Raw genomic sequence first — 23,949 nt, forward strand, 5'->3', positions numbered from 1 at the left:
CTCCCCATCTAGGAAGTATTTCCAGGAAGGAATTATTCCTTTAGTTCATGCTTCAAACTCTCCCATGAAGTTATTTCCTTACGCTTTGCACAAGCGTCATCGGACAACCGGGCTCTCCACAAAAGCTTTGCGTCGCCAGCAAGATACATGCTGGTGATCGAGACTCTTTCTTCCACCGGGATTTTTGCTGCAGCAAAGTAAGTCTTCATATCCCATAAAAAGTTCTCCAACTCCTTGGCGCTTCTAACTCCGCCAAAGGGCTTTGGTTCTGGTACTTTGAATCGAGATGAAGAAACAGGAGCTGTGGCAGGGCTACTGCCAACAGCTCTCTTCAGGAGTTTGATCTATATCTCAAATTGCTCCAACCTGGACTCTAAGTCCCCTACAGTTACCAGCGCTCTCTGGCCAACCGACTTTGAAGCTTCTTCAACTCTTTTCAAGAGTTTGATTTTAGTCTCCAAGTGATTCAATCTGGATTCTAAGTCTTCTTGCGTTACCAGATGCTCTAGTTTGGACTCTAGATCCTCTTCTATTACCAATTCCTTCCTCCAGTCTGGACTGTAAGTCCTCTTTAGTCACCAACTGCTCCAGTCTGGACTCTAGGTCTTTTTCAGTTACCAGCGCCCTCCGACCAACCAACTTTGAAACTTCAGCAATGGAGTTTCTAGCAGACAACCATTCTGTGTTTAAGTCGTTGATATGAGCAAATGTGGAAGCATCGTCTCCAACGTTTGGGGATCCCACCAGCGCTTCTACGCGCCTTAGCCTTGGCTCCATCTCCAGAGTAAGCCTCGGGTCTCTCTTTGTTCTGTCATGTTTGATAGAAATTGCAAACGGGGCTCTAATACCACCTGTCACAAGGGATTATTTCGCAGCGGATTTTTCTTATCTTTTTCACCACTTATGAGGCTTGTTTCGCACACCAAAACAATAAGCCAAACACCAATAAGCAATATAACAAACAGAAAGTAAAAGGGTCACAAGGTACGGGCCACGCCCAACTTTATAATTCTTATTCACTCACAAACAGATTCATAAAGAGGTTAGGAACTTGGCTGCACACAAAAAGGACTCTCACTAGTTGTAGGTATTTATCTACCAAAACATACTAAACATCCTTGTGCAGCTCAAGAGGTATTTATAGCCATCAGATTACAACATGCTTAAGGAAAACGACCCACTTCGCAGAGTGGGTAAAACCGGCTGGCAGTTATTGTAGATCGTGGGTCTAACCGTTAGTAGTGGGTCTCAACTGCCCCACTACTTTAGTATCACATTCCTTACTCGGTCCTACTTGCTGCTGAGTCTTCTGGGTCTGGGTAGTGGGTTGTAACCGTCCACTAAACCTACTTTTTCCTTCCATCCCAACTGCTCCCGACATTTCCGCCACAACTATCCATAATGTCGATTTTTCCGGGTCTACTCAAAACCGTCACAAGTCAACTCCAGTTCTTCCCGCGCATCTTCTCAATGCACTAGCTATTGCCACCCTTTTGTTCCTAGGTCGCACGCACGCGACCGGACTTAAGCACCTGCTCGGTCCTAGTATTCCGCAATCCTGCCAATACCGAACCCTTCCACTTATGGTTGTAACACCAACCATACCTGAATTCAACTTGGGATCAATAGAATTAAGACCCAATATACACGAACCTGCATTAGTTCCTAAATTATTTAACTCTACATCAAACCCTAAGCTCCCTACATCAATTGAACCCGATAAAGCTTGAATATTTAAGGAACTAAATCCGATAGACCTGGAACTAATGGAAGTGCACCTGATAGACTAATGAACTGCTTCTTCCATGTTTTGGACCCGATTAACCTCATATTCGATGGGGTTTGATTTCAAGACTGATTTTATCACAGATATATTATTTTGGTCCAGGATATCAACCTTAGACTAAAATAAAACATCATGTGCAGCTGATCTAAAGACATTTTTACTAATTGTAGGAATTAAAATTCGATCTGACTTAGTTCTAGTTTTATCATTCCTAGCCAAGCTAATCCTATATTTTATAACATGCTCATGTTCATGAATGATGGATGCATCTCCGGTGCAACTATTCTCATAAAAATCTACATCATGTGGGTTAGAATTCATATGCGGAAGATGATTTGTCTTAGAATAAATAAAACTCTTATCTTCCATAGGCAGGACTTCATCCTTGAAAACAAGGATCGATTTCCCATGATTGTTACTTTACGTGAGTGCTCTCTTGTCTCTCCCGGTCTTGCTATAGGCCGCTGGTCCCTTTGGTAGTTTCTCCGATCAACAAACCGAGCTAGTAGGGCTCCCTTTGTTCGTGTTACAACGCTACAAGGGCTCATTAACAGACAAAGGATAAATCAACCTAGAAAGAGGATTGATATACAACGGAACCACAAAGTGATGAGCTCTATAGTAAAGGGTATGATGTTAGAAATTCAGTCAAGAACGAGACTAAATTCATTTGAATCAGTTCGTAGTTAGTACAACTTCCAACAGATTAATTTTTAACAGAAACCGATTCGCACCTCGCGGTGTGGCTTGAAGCCTAGACCAAAGCCTTAGACCGTACTTCCAAGCGATTGATGAAGAGGGGAGTGTGACCGACGCTAGGAATACGACCGGTTTTGGAAAAAAGGAGATTGAGGATTCACAACGGTCTTACGGCAAAGTGAAAACCGCGGCCGTTCCACGTTACATCTATAATCAATTAGGACACAACAATCATTCGGAAGGCGTTGGAGGATTGTAGACTGTTAAAAATGGATTGATTATATTAAAACCCTGAATGATTTTTCCCCGATGTTCCGAACGTGTCAAACGTACCTCTCGTGCCGATCGTGCCAACGATCTTTACTTCGACCATATTTCCCGTAATCGACTACCAAATCAACTGAATTGCGCGACCGACAAACTATGACAAACGTGTGGATCGTGCCAAAACTGCCGACGATCTTGATTCCTATAGAATTCTTGATTGAATGTGAGAATGTGCACGTATTTGAGGAAGAAATTCAAAATTTCGTCGATGGATCGCCGATAACTCTAGAGCTTTCCTCTCACTGCCGGTGTTTTTTTTATTATTATTTACTGACTTATATTTTGAGGTGTAAAAGTTGAACCAATAAATTTTATGAAAAGTAAATATATATTTATTAACATGGAAAGTTAGAACCCTCTACACTAATAACTAATCACTCCCAAATGAAAAAAAATCTATGATATTTGATTTCTTAGGTTCAACTTTGTTCCTTAAGCTAATTGCCTAAAATCAAATTGATGTAACTTATCATAGAATTTAATGTTCATATTTGGAGAGACATGTTTCAATTCATATAGACTTTTGATCACAATATTGTATATTTATCCTCGGGAGAAAGAAACCTATGCTAGAATTTTAAAATAATTTTATATACTCTATTAATAATTGAAATTAAAATGTGGGTATTAAAATTAAATAAAATTTACTTGAAATTTAAATCTGGAACCAAAAGGTGAACTTTGATTTATTTGAATTAATATATATATATATATATATATATATAATTATAATGATACTTAAAATATAATATATCCACTTTTTTCCTAATTTATATATTTTAATTATTTTATCTCTCAAATATATATATATATATATATATATATATATATATATATATATATATATATATATATATATATATATATATATATATAATAGCGTTTAAAATATAACATCTCCACAGTAATCCATGATAATTTCTCATTCCTAATTATTTATCTTAATTATTTATTTTTCTCTTCTACTATATTTTTCTCTCATAATATATATATATATATATATATATATATATATATATATATATTTGAATTAATTATTTTATAATCTATATAATTATATATTAAATAAATATATATAACAACATATTTAAAAATTAATTTTTGGTATATTTAAATAAAAATAAATTCTCTCTATATACAAAATATATATATATATATATATAAATATATATATATATATATATATATATATTCATACACAAAATTATAAATAATTTAAACAATCAAAAGTGGTGTACGGGTTAAACAGTTTATATTTTAAATTTGAGATTAGGGTTTGAGTCCTAACTTATCTGGATTTAATATTAAAAATTAATATATGCGTGTGTGAATTAAAGAATTATCTATCAAAATTCCTTTTAATATTACAAAGTAAAGTTATTTTATGGTGGTATATGTCTGTGAATTTGAGAGATTAAGTGAATGATAGATAAAAAAAAATGTCTAAAATGATGGTATAGTATGACCGATAATAACGAATTAGTGAGGATAGACGGGTCTAGTGATAGCGATGTGAGTGATTTTATGTTAGACAAAATGAATCGGGTTGATTAAGTTAATGGGTGGGGATAAGTTATACCAAATATCTTTTTTTAATTATATATTTAAAATAATAACTAATACATATTAATTATTAAATATATATATATATATAACAACATATTTAAAAATTAATTTGTGGTATATTTAAATAAAAATAAATTCTCCCTTTATATATAATATATATATATACACACATAAAATTATAAATAATTTCAACAATCACAAGTGATTAAAATGTTCATAATAAATTTTATGCGTGTGTGAATTTGAGAGATTATAGATTTATCGATAAAATGTCTAAAATGATTTTGTTAGTACATGTTCAAAATAAGGTTATGTGATGGCGGAATATGTGAATGTGAATATGAGGGATTACATGAATAATCAATCAAAATGTCTAAAATGATATTGTTAATGCATAATGTTCGAATTGAAGTTATGTGATTGTGTTATATGTAGGTGTAAATTTGAGGAATTACATAAATAATTGATCAAAATGTCTAAAATGAGTTTGTTAGTGCATAATGTTCAAAGTAAAGTTATGTGATTGTGGTATATGTGAGTGTGAATACGAGAGATTAAGAGAATGATTGATAAAAATGCCTAAAATGATGGGTATAATGTGATCAATAATAACAAATTAGTAAGGATAGATGTGACTAATAATGACAAATTTATTAGTGTATAATATTAAAAATGAGAATAAACTTGGTGAGTGTATATATTTAGATAATAATACTTTACATTTTTTTTTCATTCACGGTGAACATATATATATATGATAATATATATATATATATATATATATATATATATATATAGTGGCGGACCCAGAAATATTTTCTCGGGGGGCAAATACCTAATAACGTAGCATTTTTTGGCTATCAAATAAATGTAATTTTTAATTAAAATTTTACTCGATAATTACATAAAAATACTAATAAGCACAATTACTAAATTATTCTTGTCCATGAGTCGGTACAAAAGAAGACAAATATCTTCATTACGTTGACTATATCAATCAATCAATTCAAGAAAATTTCCTTTATTTGATGAACTACTTGACTCATCATGTCCTCGAAAAGGTAATCCTTGCCTCAATAGAAAGCGTGTTACATCAAATATTGTCGTTAAACATGTGTGATAATTTATTTCTATATCACGACCATGTGTACGTAAAACATTTCTCACGTTATGTCTTTGATCTTAAAATGATTCAAATTGAATTTAGCTTCATTATGACAACTATTTGAAGTTCTCATATGACGATTGAATCTTTCTAATGCTCTTTTCCAATTTTTGTACTCATCTCTTATAAATGTATCATCTACGTTTTCTCTATTTAAAGGTTTGAAAAGATAACATCAAAAACAAAATGATGCATCTTTTGATATGCTATATTCTAACCATGTATATTTGATCAGTAACATTAGACTCATTAGTAGGCTCATTAATTGATTGAGAAGACTCATGTTGGTCATTGATGTAGAAGTACAAATTCGTTTATAGAACATCTTCATTATTCTATATCCTACATAAAATAAATGATTAAAAATAAATATGTGTCACAATCCCTAAATAAAATCTAACAAATACATTTATTTGTTGAAATAATTTAAAATTAATTTAAAATTAAGAAATATAAAATAATATTTTACCATTATATTTATATAAATGATTATTTTACCCTTATATTTATAAGTAATTTGTATTATTAATTATATTAAAATTAATAAAATATATATATATAAATAAATTATAATATAAATGTAGTTTTAAAATAAATAATAATATTATATGATTTTCATTATTTTATATATAATTCTTTATATTTTAACTTATATAAATAAATGTTATTTATATATTAACTAAAATTTATGTATTATTATAAATATTGTATTTTAGAAAAAAAATTTGTATAAAATAAAATATTAATAATAATTACTTGTATTTTAGAAAATATTTTTTTGTATAAAATAAATATTAATAATAATTACTTTAATAAAATTATATTTGAAATTAGAATTTTATTATAAATATTAGAAAATAGTGTTGGTATAAAATAAGATTATAATTAAATATTAGAGGCAGGGTTTGATCACCTTACCTCTCTTATACATTTCAGTTCCAAAACCAATGAGGCAAAGCCTTATTTGATAAACATATATATAATATGTTAAAAGTTTTATCCTGGTTGGGGAGGCCCGGGCCCCCCTTTAGGTCCGCCACTATATATATATATATATATATATATATATATTTTTGATATATTTATATAACAATAAATTAATTTGTTTGATTATTTGTCTCCGTTTTATATCAATTATTTTTTCTTTATTTATTTTTATTAAGTTAAAATATTGTTTTACTTTTTTTTCATATTTATAGATACATCAAAATATTTTTTTTTAATTGTTATTTTTTAATTATATATTTTTTTAATTGAATTTTTTTAATAAATAATTATATATATATATATCAATTATTCTATTTTTATTAATTATTTTATACTATATAATTAAATATTGAAATTTAAAAATATTCTTACATCTATAATTAAAATTTTCAAATAATTTATTTAAAAAATATATTTTTTATATATTCGCAGTTTATATATAAAAATATATATCTACACAAAATTATAAATAAATTAAATAATCACAAGTGATGTATTGATTAAAGTATTTAAATTTCAAACTTGAGATTATGTTTTAAGTCTTAGTTGATGCACATTTTAAAGGGTGTATTATAAATATTAAAATGATTATGATGATGGTATATGTGAGTGTAAATTTGAGAGATTAAAAGAATTGTCAAATTTTATACGGGATGAATGCGAATTTGAGGGATGTAGAAAATGATTGTTCGAATTGAATCTAATGCACAAAATGAGGGTATAATGTAATTTTATATGGCATTGCATGAACTCGAAAATCGTCTCTATTGACCGTATCCACTCCTCAGCCACCATTGGATCAGTATTTCCCTTAAAGTCGCTAGGTTTGAAGCTCATAAATTGCTTGTATGTTGGTTTTTTGATGCCTCCCTCATGACCGTATCCACTCCTCTTGGAACATTTCACGCATCTGCTCATTTTGAATTCGGTTCTGGTCCCTCATCTTCTCATTTTGTATCCGGTTTTGATCCCTCAAGGCATCAACAAGACCGGACAGAAAGTTCTTCTGGTCATTCTCTTCAGATGGGGTAGATACGTTGCCTCTATTTCCTCTTCTCATGTTTCTAATAGAAACAAAGCTATGCACTTAATATCAGTTTAACAATTTATTTAAACACTTAATAACCTGAAGGTGAGTCCTTGGAGTTGCAGTTGCAGGAGCATGTGTGTGAATGTACAAAGGTTCGCAACCATTGCTCTGATACCAACTCTAACAACCTTGACTCTCACTTTAATTAGACTGAGTGCTGGATTTTTTAAAAATGTATATATTTAAGCGGAAAATAGAAACATTTGCGGAAGAGTTATAAATATATAAGTGTCATTACAAAACCAGACCCTTTAAAAACAAAAAAGTCCATTTATATCAAAAACAATTATAACATGGTCCCTAAATACAAAAACATTGGTCTTTAAGTGCCAGACCTTAAAAGCACTTGAAATACAAAAACACCGGTCTTTAAGTGTCAGACCTTAAAAGCACTTGAACTACATTTGTTCCTCCTCCCACACACACACCTCCCCTACACCCTGCTCACCCTCCAAGCCTCCCTTCATGGTTCAACAGAATGTTGTGGCTGTGTACGTACACCACACAAGTATAGTGAGTCTAAAGACCCAATAAGCATATTTAAAGAGAATATAAAATGACAAGTAAAATTTGCCTGGTATTGATGTGTTTCCTTGTAAAACAGTTTATAAAAGGGTTAGAACAGAAACATCTTTGAGCACATAATGGCCCTTTACATTTTAGAGTTGATCCTGAAAGTTAGGAATTTTGTTGAGCACATAGTTGGAAGATCACTCTTCGGAGTCTATCCCTAAAGTCCACAACCTGATTAGACACTTGTCTGTGTGGGTAGGATCTTCTAGAGCTCGTCCCAGAAGTCCAGTCCCAATAGAACCCCAACACATATTTTGGCATCAGACTACCAGAGCTCAACCTGGCTAGCCCTCTGCCCTGATCCGTCCAGTACATATCTCATTGTTCACAAAAACGTATTATACCTTTACAAAACAGAACTTACCTTTAAATAGATCATGCCTTTGAAAACAGAATATACTTTGCAAAAACAGATTATATAAACAAGTGTGGGTTTCTAAAGATGAGTTGAGAAAAGAGTTTGCCTTAGATGATCTTGCTGCTAAAAGTGCTATGATCTTGCTCCTAAAGGTGCTATGAATTTGCTCCTAAGGTGTGCTAGTATAGAGATGGTGTAAAAAGATAAAGTGAATGAAGGGGTGCCATATATATAGTACTAAAAGAAGGCTGGTCACATGCTTGTCACCAAATGGATTTAATTAATAAAGTAATCAAAAGGGCTGGTCACCTGCTTGTCTTAGGCATGGGTTAACAAAAGATGGCTGGTCACCTACTTCTCTTAGGCATGGGTTAACAAAAGATGGTTGGTCACCTACTTCTATTAGGTATGGGTTAACAAAAGATGGTTGGTCACCAGTTTTTCACCAGCTGGGTTAGTCAAAATGGGCTTGTCACCAGCTTGTCACCTGCTGGTCATAAGCAAAGAGGGCTGGTTACCTGCTTGTCACCAGCTTGTATCATATGAAAGGGTTTGAAGCATGAGGTGGCTAAGCATGAGGTGTCTATGTATGGGTTGGAAAAGTATAAACAGTCGGACTCCCTCGGTCGGACCCTCTCGGTCAGACTCCCTTGGTCGGACCCCTCGTTTGGACATAGATTTTTCCCTCGGCCCCGATCCAGATTTGTATCGGTCCAGACACAGACTTGCCTCAGCCCGGACACAGATTTGCCTCGGCTCAGACACAAACTTGCCTCGGCCCGTGGTTTTGGCTAGGACCGAAGTTACTCGGTCTAAAATGAAATTTTGGGTGTGACAAGTATACAAATATTAAACCCTCTATAGTTGTCATCAATCCTAACATATATTATATGATTAAATAAAAGTTATATCATTTCATTAAAATAAATAAATATAAATATATTAGATGGGAGATAAAATAAAAATTATAAGGGATAAAATTGTTATATATATATATATATATATATATATGAAAATAGAGAAAAAAAATAATAAAAAAAAATATTATTTAGGAATGAGAAATTATTTATTATAATTCAAGTTTGTGTAATGATTTGCAAAAATGTTGTTTTTAATATATAGCAAAAAATAATTAACATTTTATTTATAAATATATAATTTTTGATGAGACAATATATATTTCTAAATGATTAGTTATAAAAATAAATATTTATATAAAATTAGTAATGAAAGAGAATATAATATATATATATGATGAAAAAAATAAAAAAAAAAAGTATTTATGAGAAATAAAGGACATAAATATTATATATATATATAATATATATATATATAATATATATATATAATATATATATATATAATATATATAATATATATATATATATAATATGGAGAAAATAAAAAAATAAATATAATTTTTTTTAATATATATATATATATATATATATATATATATATATATATATATATATATATATATATATAAAGATAGAGAAAATAAAAAAGAAATTAATTTAAACAGATAAAATATTAATTATTATGAACATTAATTTAAAATATATATATTATATATATATATATATTATATATATATATATATTCTGATAGAATCGGTGTAATCAATAGAGACAGGGGTCTAACTATTGATGACAACTTCTGAAAACGGTTTGATTGAAATTCTTTTAGGGATTAATATCATTTTCTATTCTTCACAAACCCTTGCAAACTCTTGAAGCGATTCAAGTGCGGAAATATTTGCTCAGGTTTGAAGCTACGAACCAATGAGAGAAGGAAAGACAGAATGTAAAAGAGAAATCATGTTGTTTATGTATGTTCGGAGTAAACTCTCATACATCACCCTTTCTTCTAACCACCGGAAGGATTTATTATACTTCTTTGAATCAAATACCGTTTACTGGATAGCTAATTGTTGAACAGAACAAGCTCTATTCAACTTACAATATGTTTAAGAATATCACTCAGCTAGACAATGTTTTTGATTCTATTTGTCTCTTGAAGATGATGTACAAATCAATAATCAAGTTAGAAAGCAAACAGCAATTCGTGATGTTGTGCGCAAGATTAGAAGCTTGTCCGTTGTCCCTAGGGATCTTTATATGGAAGACAAACACCAATGGTCGAATCTTCTGCATTGAGACGTGGAAAACGTCCATTGGAAAGCCGCCCATAGTACAAGAGTACAACAGGCTCTGTGCACCAGGATCGTGACCATAACAATCTAGTAGTGCGTCAAACATTATACTAGAACTGTCCTACATAAACAAGTAGTGGAAAGAGTATTTACTTACGTGGCATTCATTCATTGGATGCAACCGGCTGGCGTACTGGACTACACGAATCAGTGGAATAGGAATAGCGTACAGCTAGTTGATTGTGGGTAGACGGATGTTAACTTCAAGTAGCGGCTGAAGCGAGACATTAGATGTGCTTCATTAGACTGCCAAGTCTAAGGAAGTTTGACGTCAACGACTAATAGCGAGATCCATTAGACCACCAAGTCTAATAGAGTTAGACTTCCCGTCTAACTACGTTTCACTTCAGACTTGTCTGAAGGAGTTAGACGTCAACGTCTAACTTTCATTAATTAGACTACACGTCTAACTACGTATCTGTTAGAATGCATGTCTAACTACGTATTCGTAGAATGCACATCTAATTACGTATCTGTTAGACTGCACGTCTAACTACGTATCTGTTAGACTGCACGACTAACTACGTATCTGTTAAACTACACGTCTAACTACGTATCTGTTAAACTGTACGTCTAACTACGTATCAGTTAGACTGCATGTCTAACCACGTATCTGTTAGACTACACGTCTAACCACGTATCTGTTAGACTGCACGTCTAACCACGTATCTGTTAGACTACACGTCTAATCACGTAAATGTTAGATTGCATGTCTAACTAGTAACACGTCTATTTAGCCTATTTGAAACCAAGTCTAACTTAGCATATTTTTGATGCACCTGCACAAAAAAAATTACACGACTTAGCTTTATTCTTATTTAAGTTTTACACATGTTTATCATCAAAATATCGTTAGTCAAAACTTAAATAAAAGATGTTAAACTTAAATAAAAGATTAAAAATGTATAAGCACATTTGATAATCGTCAACGCAATAGATAACAATAGACTATATATATTTTCAAAAGAGACAAAGCATGATTGATAATATAAAAAGATAAAAGATTTTTCAAAAACATCAAAAGATTTTCTTTCCCCCTAAATCTAATGCCAATCTTTTCCTTTTCCCCTTTTTAACATCATTGGGAGAGATGGATTCCTACTGATCTCTTTCGGCGAGAAAGGTCTCCCGATTTCTTTTCGGGACAATGTAGTTAAGAACCTTTTGATAGTTCAAGACCCTTGTTGATTTGATGAGAATCCTAGGTCCTAAGAGACTGTTAAGGATAGAAGGAAAGAACATGTTGAGCGAAGCAACATATCTAGGGGTTCTTCTTTCAAGCATCCCCATCATATTGCGGAAAATGACCTTCGACCAGTTGATTGTCGTACCCTTGGTGATAGCAATCATCATCTCGAAGACCATCTTCGAGTAATGGTTAGAACATCCCTTGGCCAGAAGGGATCAGGAAATGATGTCGTTGAGTAGAGAGAACTCAACTTTCAGAGAGGACCGCAAACTAGAGTTATTGACAGGAACTAGAGTCCCATCAAGAAAAGTATTGGAGAAGACAAGCCCCATTTCTGTTAGGACTTCCTTCGAAGATGTAGGGAACTCAGATAGTCCCTCGGATGGAAGGTTAAAGAATTGAGCAAAGGACATTTCAGTGAAGGAAACAATATCATTGTATATTTTGCCTGCAACGAGCACATTTTCGTATAGCCCAATGTATTTCAAAAGTTCACGAACCTCGGGTTCATGAATGACGACGGGGGCCTAGAAGAATTTCTCGAGGCCAAAAACTTTTAGAGAATCAAACATAGCTACTATTTCTGGAATCTCCATCATAGAAATAGAGTAGAAGTCGATTTGAAGAGTAGAAGGTTTAAGAGAACCCATTTCACAAAGAGAAGATGAAGATTTCTTAAAGAATATGAAGAGACAAACGAAGAACTCTGAGAAAGAGTCGAAGATTCAAGAGGGATATACTTAGACCTTTGATTATTATCGTTTCTTACAAAGAAAAATGTTGATGTATGGATATTTATGTAATGATTATATGAACCGTCAAAAACTTAGGACACACATTCCCAAGAGACGCATCAGTTGAAGTAGGCTAACATTTAATTTTAATCATGAAATAAGCTATTAATGTTAGACGTGTATTGAAAGGTTATAAGCTAGGAAGATTCTAATTGACTCAAGTCTAGCTACAGGTGCAAATTACTCATCAAAGTCGATGCCTTCCTCCTGTCTGTATCCTTGGGCAACTAACCGGGCTTTGTTTCTTATAACTAAGACATCTTCACTAAGCTTGTTTTAAAGACCCATCTAGTTCCAATGACCGATTGATCAGTCGGTCTTGGAGTTAGATGCCACACTTTATTTATCACAAATTGGTTTAACTCCTCCTGCATAGCGTTGATCCAATCTGGATCAAGCACTGCTTCACCAATTTTCTTGGGTTCAATTTGAGAGATAAAGGCGGAGTTGTCCATTTCATCCATTAATTGACGTCTTGTCCTACGAGGAGAGTGAAGATTACTATTAGGATCTAGGTCGCGGCTGGAGGACCGGGGTTGGGCGGTTAGCGCGTCTCACTCAAAGGGTGGTGATTAATCCGGTTAGAGATTAACACCGGGGTTTCAATACTACACAAATTGTCACAAACCCTTGAACTAGGTTCAAGCGCGGAAGAGGTTTGTTTCAGGTTGAAGCAGCACACTTACAGGATAGGCAGAACCGGTTTTGAATAGGATAGGTTTGGAAATTGATTGGTCGGTTTTTGTAACTTGATGATTCGGTTTAGGTAGTGTAGAGTCGGTTAGAGCGGTGTAGACAGATTTTTATGGATGTTCGGAGATAAAACTCCTATGTCACCCCTTCCTCTCGAAACCGCGAGAAGGATATTCACTAAGGAATACAAATACAATCCGATCGAGACTTATTTCCTGCTCGATAACACCCGTACAATTTACACCGAAATTGTAAATACACACTTCAACTTTAGCACTTAGGCCTTTTTCTAGAGAGAGAACACAATCTTATCACTTGTAAATTAATTGCTCGCTGTGTCACTTGTGTCTCTTGGAGTCTCTTGTGTCCCACATTTACTCTTCTTCAGCTGCTCCTTTTATAGGTGAAATATGCCAACAGTCATATTTCACTTCCTTGAATTTGATTGGCTGAGCAGAGGTTCAGTGATTCAGACCTGGCGGTCAACTGTTCAGACCTGGCGGACAACTTTACAGACTTGGCAGTCTGTTCTTCCAGTGTGTAAGACAAACCTGCTAGGTTTGTCTTTTACTCAATATGGTGACTGTTGGTTAGACAGTTGTCTGTACTTGGAAGATTTCCTTTCTGATTTATCCTGAAGTAGAAAGATCTTGTAGGACGGTATTCTGTAGCCTGCAGACTGTCCTCAGACTTGTATGAATATGGCAATGTTCAGTCTGTTCCTTTGGTATCATTCTCAACAGATACCCGAAGTATCTTCTTATGCTAGTCGGTCATTTGATTTAGCCTGATGACTTCCGGTTATTGACCGGCTGTCTGGTGTTTCCAGCCTTCTTTTAAGCGGTCATGTTTCAGGTCGGTTTGATAACTTGACCGGTGGAGCTTCTTAACCGGTTGAGTGATCTGACTGGCCGGTTTTCTCAAACCCGTTAGTTACTTTGACTGGTCCGGTTCTTTGTTCCTGTATGGAAGGTTTATTTGTGTTAAGTTCTGTGAACCGTTCTAATTTTATCTAACAATTTCTCCCTTTTTGATTATTTTATTTAAAATTATCAAAATCATGTAAGATTGCAAACGTAGGCGGTTCTTTATTTGACCGGATTTTTGAAACTAACTTGGGAGAATTTTTCAAAAAATTTTTAAAAGATTTTGAGAAAAATTTTGAGAAAAATTTTGGAAAATTATTATCTTTTATCTTATCAATTTCTCCCTTTTTGATTATTTTATTTAAAATTATCAAAATCATGTAGGAATGCAAGTATAGACCGGTTTCAAAAATAGCTTTATATATATAGAAGTAACCGAAAAAAGGAAAATATTATATAGACACCGAAATAAACATAGATTAGGAAAAGTGAGCCCTATTCTGATTCGGAAAATGTGAAGTCTTTCATCATAGCATCGGTTGGGTCTTCCTCATCCGGTTGATCCGGTCTTGAAGATGAACCTTCAGCTTGCGGTTGACCGCCCGTGCTGATTGGAACCGCATTGGAGACTCGCTGTCTTGTAGAACGCGGCTCGAGGTTTTCTTCGAGTTCATCCTCGGTGTGAATAGCTGGGTTCGGTTGAGTTTCAATGATTGTCCCGGTAATCCTTTCCAGCATTTTTCTTGCCGAAACATTCCTTTTTCGTTTTACCGAAACCGAAGAGGAAGAAGCCGCCTTTTTCTTCTTGTGAACGTTTGCAAATTCAGCGAGTCTTTGTCTTTCAGTATTTAACCGCTCTGCATCCTCCACTGCTTGAGCTGCCATGGACTTCGCAAGTGCTGGATTTTGAGTCGCTAGGTTTCGTTCGCGCACGGCTATTTCCTCTTCAGACAGTCATGGTGCCTCCTTTGCTTTCCGCGCTTCTTCGTCCAGCGCGTCCATAACTTCCTTAGCCGCTCGGGCGTTTGCTTCCTCAACCGCTGTATCAACATTAATCTTGGCCTTGATTAATTCATTTACCTGTTCGGTTAGCGCCTTGAGGCCGGCTTCAAGTTGGGTATTCCGGTCCTCAAGGCTTGCATTCTTTTCCTCGAGGCTGATGACTCTGTTGAGTGTGGAAGCGGCTTCGTTGCTTGACCGCCCCAGGTCTTCATCGACCTTTGTGAGTTGTTGCTCGGTTTCCCTTTCAAACCGACCCATGTCATCCACCATCCTTGAGGTCTTAACTTCCAAGTCCTCGGTTTGCTTAAGATGTTCATTGTGCAGAATGGTGTTGTCCCGGTATTCGGCTTCGATGTCTGTGATCCGGGCCTCTGCCTTTACAAGATCATCCCTTGTCCCTTCGGTTAACAGGATTGTTTGGCGCGCGGCTTTCTTGATTTTCCTCTTCCACGGTCGAACCTTTGAGTTGGCAAACTCTTGGATAAGAGTCTTTACCCTTTCTTCGGTGACCGCCGGTTCTGAATCCCCAGGTTGAGGCCCGGTGAAAAGAGTCTCCTTCCTTTCGTCGGTTTCGTTTATGACCGGATCCGCTAGAGGACGCGTTTCTCCTCGATTCTGACCGTCATTGGTTTCAGGATTTTGAGAGTGCGATGTTTCTCGCTGTCTGTGCACCGCGTCAAGCGGATCTATTTCTTCAGTGAATTCTCCTTTCTTTATCTCAAGCTTATCCAACACCAAGAGCTGTAATTTAGCCTTCGGTGTTCCCGCAACATACCTTTCTGAAAGCTTTCGGATACGTACTGTTAGCTTTTGTAGCCGAGCACGCGGTTTCACGATTGCGTGTCGGTCCATGGCTTCGTTAGGATCTTTGGCGTCTGTGAGGCTTATAACGTTTTCTTCTATCTCCTTCAGCCTTCTGAAACTTTGTTCATCGGTTAGGCCCGGTAATATGTGTTTGAAGAATTTGTCGCATCGGTACTCGTGCCATTCCCGGTATACTACGGCAGCCGCTTGAACTCGCAGTTCGATTTCCTCCAAGATTCTACGCACTATACTTTCGGCCATCTTCTGGTCGTTGTCAGCGGTATCCTCTTCCTCCCCACGACCGTCTACATCGGCATCGGTGTTCTCAAGGCTTGCGGCCGCACCGGTATTGTCAGGACTTGTAGCCGATTGTTCCTCTTCAATCGGTCCTTCTTTATCAGATGTATTGTCATCGGTTTTCTATGATCCTGTTCGGTCAGACGTGGAAGTCGAGTCTTCCTCATCTTGCGTTTACGGTTCCGTGAATACTATCGGTTCCTTATCCTTGCTTCCGGACTTGTCTTTTGCCGCAACCGATTTCTTAGTTGTAGATTTCTTCTTTCGGCCTCTTGTGGAGCCGGGGGCCGGCTGCTTCCTCTCCCGGAATTGTTTTGATCTTATATCTTGCTTGATGGGAGAAGAACACCAGGACCGGTGTTGATGTTATGGTGGAGCATGATTTTTCCAAGAGGGATGGCGTATCCCCATGACCGGGCAGAATCCGGTTTCACCATGTCTTTCATGTTGTTGAAAATTTCCTTCGCCCAGTTGACGTTCGTACCGTCCAGCAAACTGATAAGCATCTCGATTTTGGCCTTGGTGAGGTTGTCGTAATTTCCACCTCTCGCTTGAACCGACTTTGTGAAGATGTCACAAAGCGGTATGTATTCCGGTCGTAATGTCGATTTCTTACCGGATACTTTCACCGGTTCCCCGGTTGTAGAGAAAATCTGGCAGGCCGCCTCGAATGTTGTTGGGGCTAGCTCCATCGAAGCGTTTCGGCCATCTGTTGGAAGACGTAGGATCTCCGCAACCGATCCTTCGGTTATCTCGAATTGTTTACCGCTAACAGTTACGGTTATTTTGTCGCCAGAGAGAGATGCGGTTTTGAAGAATTCTTCAACCGCTTCTCTGTAGAGAACAAAGGGACCGCCTAGAAAATACTCGAGTCCGGCTTCGGAAATCCGGGCAATAACTTCCTTTGCCGGAGCCGAGCCGTTTTGGCGGATCTCCTCAAAATCCACCTGAATAATGTGTTTGAACAAAGACGAAGCACGACCCATAGTTGGTGGTGATTGAGAGGGTTTGAGATAGAGCAAGAGAATAACCGGTGTGAGAGAGTTTAATAACTTAGAGAGAGAAAGCTGTTTCGCGTAAGAGGAAAATGAAAAGGCCAAGGGCCCTTTTTATAGGCGCGGTCTGGGAGCCCAACCGTCCCATCAACTATTGGCGAGATTTTTCCCTCCAAGCCAAAAGGCGGCAAACTTTGGGCGGGAAGCCAAAAGGCGGTAATCCAAGTGGCAGGAATCAATGGGCGGTAAACCAAAAGGGCGGCAAACCATGGGCGCCAAATCAGAGGCGGGAATTTTGAGCGGGAGCTCTTTGGGCGGGAAATTTCCCTCCAAAGTTTTCGATTTTGATTTTGATGACGCAATCACCCTTTTTGAAACCGTATTGTGAACTGCAGTGTTTTGACTTTGACCGGAAAATTCTACGAACACCGGTTTGTCTATCGATTTAACCGGTTATTTAGAAGAATGTCCTGAATTGTTTACAACTTTAGATTAAGCGATTCTTTTTGATCCCGTGCTTAACTGCGAAGACGCGGTTCTTCTGATATTGACCGGATATTTCAATGAAAGCGAAGTTACTTGATAATATTAACCGGTTACTTAGATGGATATTCTGATTGTTATTTGGACCCGGTTATTTAGACTGAAATAGAGTTTCATTGAATGAGGGTACAAGATAGAAACCGATATATGGATCGGTTTGGAAATAGAAATACATAAGAAATAAAGATAACTTATGTGATAACGACTCTTGAAAGCTTTTCTTCCACTCCATCTATGTCAAGGATGTTTGAAGGAGATACCGGTGTGCCCGGTCCAAATTCTGGGCGGTACTTGAGAATAATCCGACTAATGTGAGGAGCATAATCGAGACCTTTCTTGGTTAGCACCATGGTTTTCAGGTTCTGAAAAATAACCGTTGTCCAATTGATGGTCGTGTTCCTAACAATATAGGTCATCATGTCGAATGTTTTCTTGGAGTAACGCTGATTCGGGGATTGACAAATGATAGAGCGGGTTACAATCTCAAGAAGGACTTGGATGTGGTGAGCAAGGCGAGTTTTTAACCCATGGTTTTCCACCGGAACATCGGTTCTAGGGAAGAATATTGAGTGATCCAGACTAGGACGTCGAACAGTACCCTCGACCAATTGACCGGTGTGCCAGTAGTTATAGCAGCCATCATGTTGAAGGCAGCGGTGCAGTATGTGTTGTTCACATCCCTTCCCAGGATGCCTCGACCGATTACATCATTGAGAAGCTGGTATTCAGCTTTCAATAGTGACTTAGCACCGTGGTCATCCACTGGATTGCTTGACCGGGCAAATGCTAAGGAGATCTCGGCTTTTAGTTCAGCCGGTATGTTGAGGTCGGTTAGCCCCTGCTTTGGCAGGTTAAAGCATCTGGCAAAGTAATTTTCAGTAAAATCAAAGACGATACCTCCTACCTTTGACTGGATGTGAGTGTCAAAGTGAGGAGTTCCACGAAAGACCCTGGCGTTATAGAAGAACTCCAGGACAGACTCAGAATAGATGACATGTTTGTCATCTAGAAAGTGTTGGAGACCAGTATCTTCAAGTGATTTGATCATCTTGAAGATCTCATAGTGCTCAGTGCTTTGATCAGAGTTGAAATCCACTTGAAGGATGTTTGGGAACTAAGACATTTTGTCTTAGTGAGAGAAAGAGTTATGCAGCTTGTGATTGTTTTGTATAAGGTTTGTTCAACTTATATACTAGTGGAGAGAGAAGCCTATTATCAGAAAGTACAGGTGATAATGTCTATTAACCATATGATAAAGAGTTTTGCATGAAATAGGCATGTCTACAGCCTAGGGTGTTGGTCATAGACCTGGACCATGAAAGATATCAGATCTTCACGTCTTTTTAGGTGCGACCATTTTACTTTGAAAAGGAAATGTTTCAGAACAGATAAGTTTAAACACAAGTAATTATTCCATTTTTGTTTGAAGTTCAAATAATTCAAGATAAACTATTTCCGAACAGATCAGTTATCAGTTGTTCGTCCCGATGCGGTGATTTGGTGCATGCACTAAATAACCGGTCGGTTTACTCTGTCTGATAGACCAGGCGGTTCTTCCATAGATACCTTGAAAATTTGAAGTCCAACAGTTTAAGAGGAACTACCGGTTTTGTCTGTCCGAACCGAATTCCTTTAAGCATCCTTAGGGATGATCTGACTAATATCGGTTAAACCGAGTGTAAGTCTGAATTGAGAGAACTTAGCTTCATGTAGAGGCTTGGTGAAGATATCGGCTACTTGTTGCTCTGTTGGTACGTATTCCAACCGGATATGCTTCAACATGACATGTTCCCGAATGAAGTGATGCCTTATGTCAATGTGATTGGTTCTAGAGTGTATAACCGGATTGTAGGTGATTGTTATGGCACTTGTGTTATCACAGAAGATCGAGGACTCTTCGGCTATGACACCGAAGTCCTTCAGTTGTTGTTGGATCCAAAGAAGTTGTGAACAACAGTTTCCGGCCGCCAAGTACTCAGCTTTTGCGGTTGATGTGGCCACTAATGTTTGTTTTTTGCTATGCCATGAAACAAGTCGGTCACCTAGGAATTGACATGTTCCGCTGGTGTTTTTTCTATCAATCTTACAACCTGCATAGTCTGCATCTAAATAACTTGTTAGGTTAAAGGATGAATCCTTTGGATACCACAGGCCGACATCAGGTGTTCCCTTTAGGTATTTCAATATTCGCTTTGCGGCTGTGTAGTGGGATTGTTTTGGATTGGCTTGGAATCTTCCACACACACCGACTGCAAATAGAATATCCGGTCTACTAGCTGTTAGGTATAGAAGAGAACCGATTATGCCCCGGTAAGCGGTCAGGTCTACCGATTGACCCTCATCATCTTTGTCCAATTTAACCGATGAGCTCATTGGAGTAGCCGCTGAGGAGCATGTGTCCATTCCAAATTTCTTTAGAAGCTCCTTGGTGTACTTGGGTTGGCTTATGAACGTTCCTTCTTCGAGTTGCTTAACCTGAAGACCTAGGAAGAAGCTTAATTCCCCCATCATACTCATTTCAAACTTGTTAGTCATCAGGGTTGAGGATTTATCACATAACTTAGGATCGGTTGAACCGAAGATGATATCATCTACATAGATTTGAACAAGTAGGATATGTTCCTTCTTCTCAAACTTAAACAACGTTTTATCCACTGAACCGATGGTGAAATCGTGTTTTAACAAAAATGCGGTTAGTGTGTCATACCAGGCTCTAGGTGCTTGCTTTAGACCGTATAAAGCTTTGTTTAACCGGTATACATGGTTGGGTAGTTCAGCATTTTTAAAACCGGGTGGTTGTTCAACATACACCTCTTCACGTAGGTCACCATTCAAAAATGCACTTTTAACATCCATTTGGAAAACCTTAAAGTTTTTGAAAGCAGCAAAAGCTAGAAAAATCCTAATAGCTTCAATTCTAGCTACAGGGGAAATGATTCTTCAAAATCAATGCCTTCTTCCTGTTTGTAACCTTGTGCCACTAATCTGGCTTTGTTCCTCGTGACCAAACCGTCTTCATTGAGTTTATTTCTAAATACCCATCTTGTTCCTATGACCGGTTGATCTTTCGGTCTGGGGACTAGGTACCAGACTTTATTACTCTCAAACTGGTTTAATTCTTCTTGCATTCCCAAGATCCAATCCGGATCTGACAATGCTTCATCTATTCTTTTCGGCTCAATCTGGGATATAAAGGCGGAATTGAAGTATTCCTCCAGAATTTGACGCCTAGTTCGAACAGGTTCTGAAGGGTCACCTATAATTTGCTCAGGAGGGTACTTGGTGTTCCTTTTAAAGTTCGGTTCAGGGATGTCTACCAAATCACCGTTTGCTTGATCAAGGCTAGACATATCGGTAGGCTGAACAGGATTGTCATACCGACCGACTTCCTCGGTTTGGACCGAAGTGTCAGCTTCCTGTCGTGGGACAGCTTGATCCGGCTAGGTTTCAATATTACCCATTTGGTCATGGACAAACCGCCTGAAGACCGGAATCTCATCTTCACTATCAGAATGGATATTGTTATTTTCTAATTTGTTGTGTAGATCAAAGCATGATGCAGTATTACTTTCAACCGATTCATCAATAACAACATGAAGTGATTCCTCCATGGTTAAGGTTCTATTGTTATACACTCTATATGCCTTACTCACTGCTGAGTAACCTAGCATGATCTTAGTATCGGTTTTTGCATCAAAAGCAGAAAGATAGGTTTTACCATCTATGTGAATATAGCATTTATAACTGAAAATTTTAAGATACCTGAGGTTAGGAACTCTATCAAAATACACCTCATACGGTGTTTTGTTGTGAAACTTGTTAATCAAAGACCGGTTTTGTGTATAACATGCAGTATTGATAGCCTCAGTCCAAAATTTCTGAGCAATGCCCGAATCGGCTATCATGGACCGTGCGGCTTCCTTGAGAGTTCGGTTTCTTCTCTCGGCCATGCCATTTTGTTGAGGAGTCCTAGCACTAGACAACTCGTGTCTAATACCGGATTCATCAAGAAATGCGGTTAAAGTACTGTTGATAAATTCGGTATCTCTATCACTTCTAATGCTTAATGCGTGTTGATTTTTCATTTTGCAAACGTTTAAGCAGTGTGATCAAGTTTGATGCGATTTCACGTTTGGATGGTAAGAATATTACCCATGTAAATCTAGAGTAATCATCAATAACTACCATGGTGTAAAGCATGCCTCCTAGGCTAATGACCTGAATTGGTCCAAATAAATCCATGTGAAGGAGATCTAGGCATCGGTTAGATTGAATGTGTCCTTTACTCTTAAAGGTTGACCTAGTTTGTTTACCCATTTGACATGCTGAACAAACCTTATCCTTGTTAAATACTATGTCAGGAATTCCGTCGACTAACTTTTTACCGCGAATATAGTTTAAGGTTTTCATGTTTAGATGGTTTAGTCTTTTATGCCATAGCCAGGTTTGGTCAGTCTTAGCTATCATGCATACAGGATATTCTACCTTAGTTTTCCAGTCTACCTTGTAAATGTTTCCTAGCCTATTTCCGGTTAGTAGTATGATACCTTGAGAATTCTTAACTAAGCATGCATGTTTAAGAAATTCTACCGTGTATCCAGCATCACACATTTGACTAATACTTAGCAGGTTAAAACGTAGGTTTTCAACTAAGAGTACATTATCAATTGTTAGGTTACCATGGACAATCTTACCCTTGCCCACAGTTCTACCTTTTGAGTTGTCACCGAAAGTGATTAGTGCATTGGTTTCTATTCTAATGTCGGTTAGCAGGTTGTTGTTCCCGGTCATATGCCTGGAGCAACCACTATCCAAGTACAATTCAGAGTTTCCTAGCCGTTTCTTTAAATCCTGCAAAATGTACATATTTACAACTATTTGGTACCCACATTTACTTGGGTCCAAATGCGATTAGACCATTGGGCATCCAGACCTTGACAAACCGGACAGCTTTCTTTGCTAAGGTCTTGACCGTCTTTTTGGCACTCGGTTTTGGATACCTTGGTTTTTCTACGAAGGTCTTAAATGAGGGTGATTTGTGGTTTGTCCTATGCGGTTGAGGATTGGCTATCCTATTTTTGAGCAGGTCGACTTTCCTTTTCTCAGGGTCAAGCCACTTCTCAGAGTTGGTTGGAGCGGTGTAGGTAGGTTAGTACAGGTCGGTTAGAATGTAGAACCAGCAGAAAGTAAATAACAAGACAGATTTTTATGGATGTTCGGAGATAAAACTCCTACGTCACCCCTTCCTCTCGAAACCGCAAGAAAGATATTCACTAAGGAATACAAATACAATCCGATCGAGACTTATTTCCTGCTCGATAACACCCGTACAATTTACACCAAAATTATAAATACACACTTCAACTTTAGCACTTAGGCCTTTTTCTAGAGAGAGAACACAATCTTATCACTTATAAATTAATTGCTCGCTGTGTCACTTGTGTCTCTTGGAGTCTCTTGTGTCCCACATTTACTCTTCTTCAGCGGCTCCTTTTATAGGTGAAATATGCCAACGGTCATATTTCACTTCCTTGAATTTGATTGGCTGAGCAGAGGTTCAGTGATTCAGACCTGGCGGTCAACTTTACAGACTTGGCAGTCTGTTCTTCCAGTGTGTAAAACAAACCTGCTAGGTTTTTCTTTTACTCAATATGGTGACTGTTGGTTAGACAGTTGTCTGTACTTGGAAGATTTCCTTTCTGATTTATCCTGAAGTAGAAAGATCTTGTAGGACGGTATTCTGCAGCCTGCAGACTGTCCTCAAACTTGTATGAATATGGCAATGTTCAGTCTGTTCCTTTGGTATCATTCTTAATAGATACCCCAAGTATCTTCTTATGTTGGTCGGTCATTTGATTTAGCCTGATGACTTCCGGTTATTGACCGGCTGTCTGGTGTTTCCAGCCTTCTTTTGAGCGGTCATGTTTCAGGTCGGTTTGATAACTTGACCGGTGGAGCTTCTTAACCGGTTGAGTGATCTGACCGGCCGGTTTTCTCAAA

Source organism: Impatiens glandulifera, chromosome 4 (genome assembly GCF_907164915.1).
Source record: "Impatiens glandulifera chromosome 4, dImpGla2.1, whole genome shotgun sequence".
NCBI lineage: Eukaryota > Viridiplantae > Streptophyta > Magnoliopsida > Ericales > Balsaminaceae > Impatiens > Impatiens glandulifera.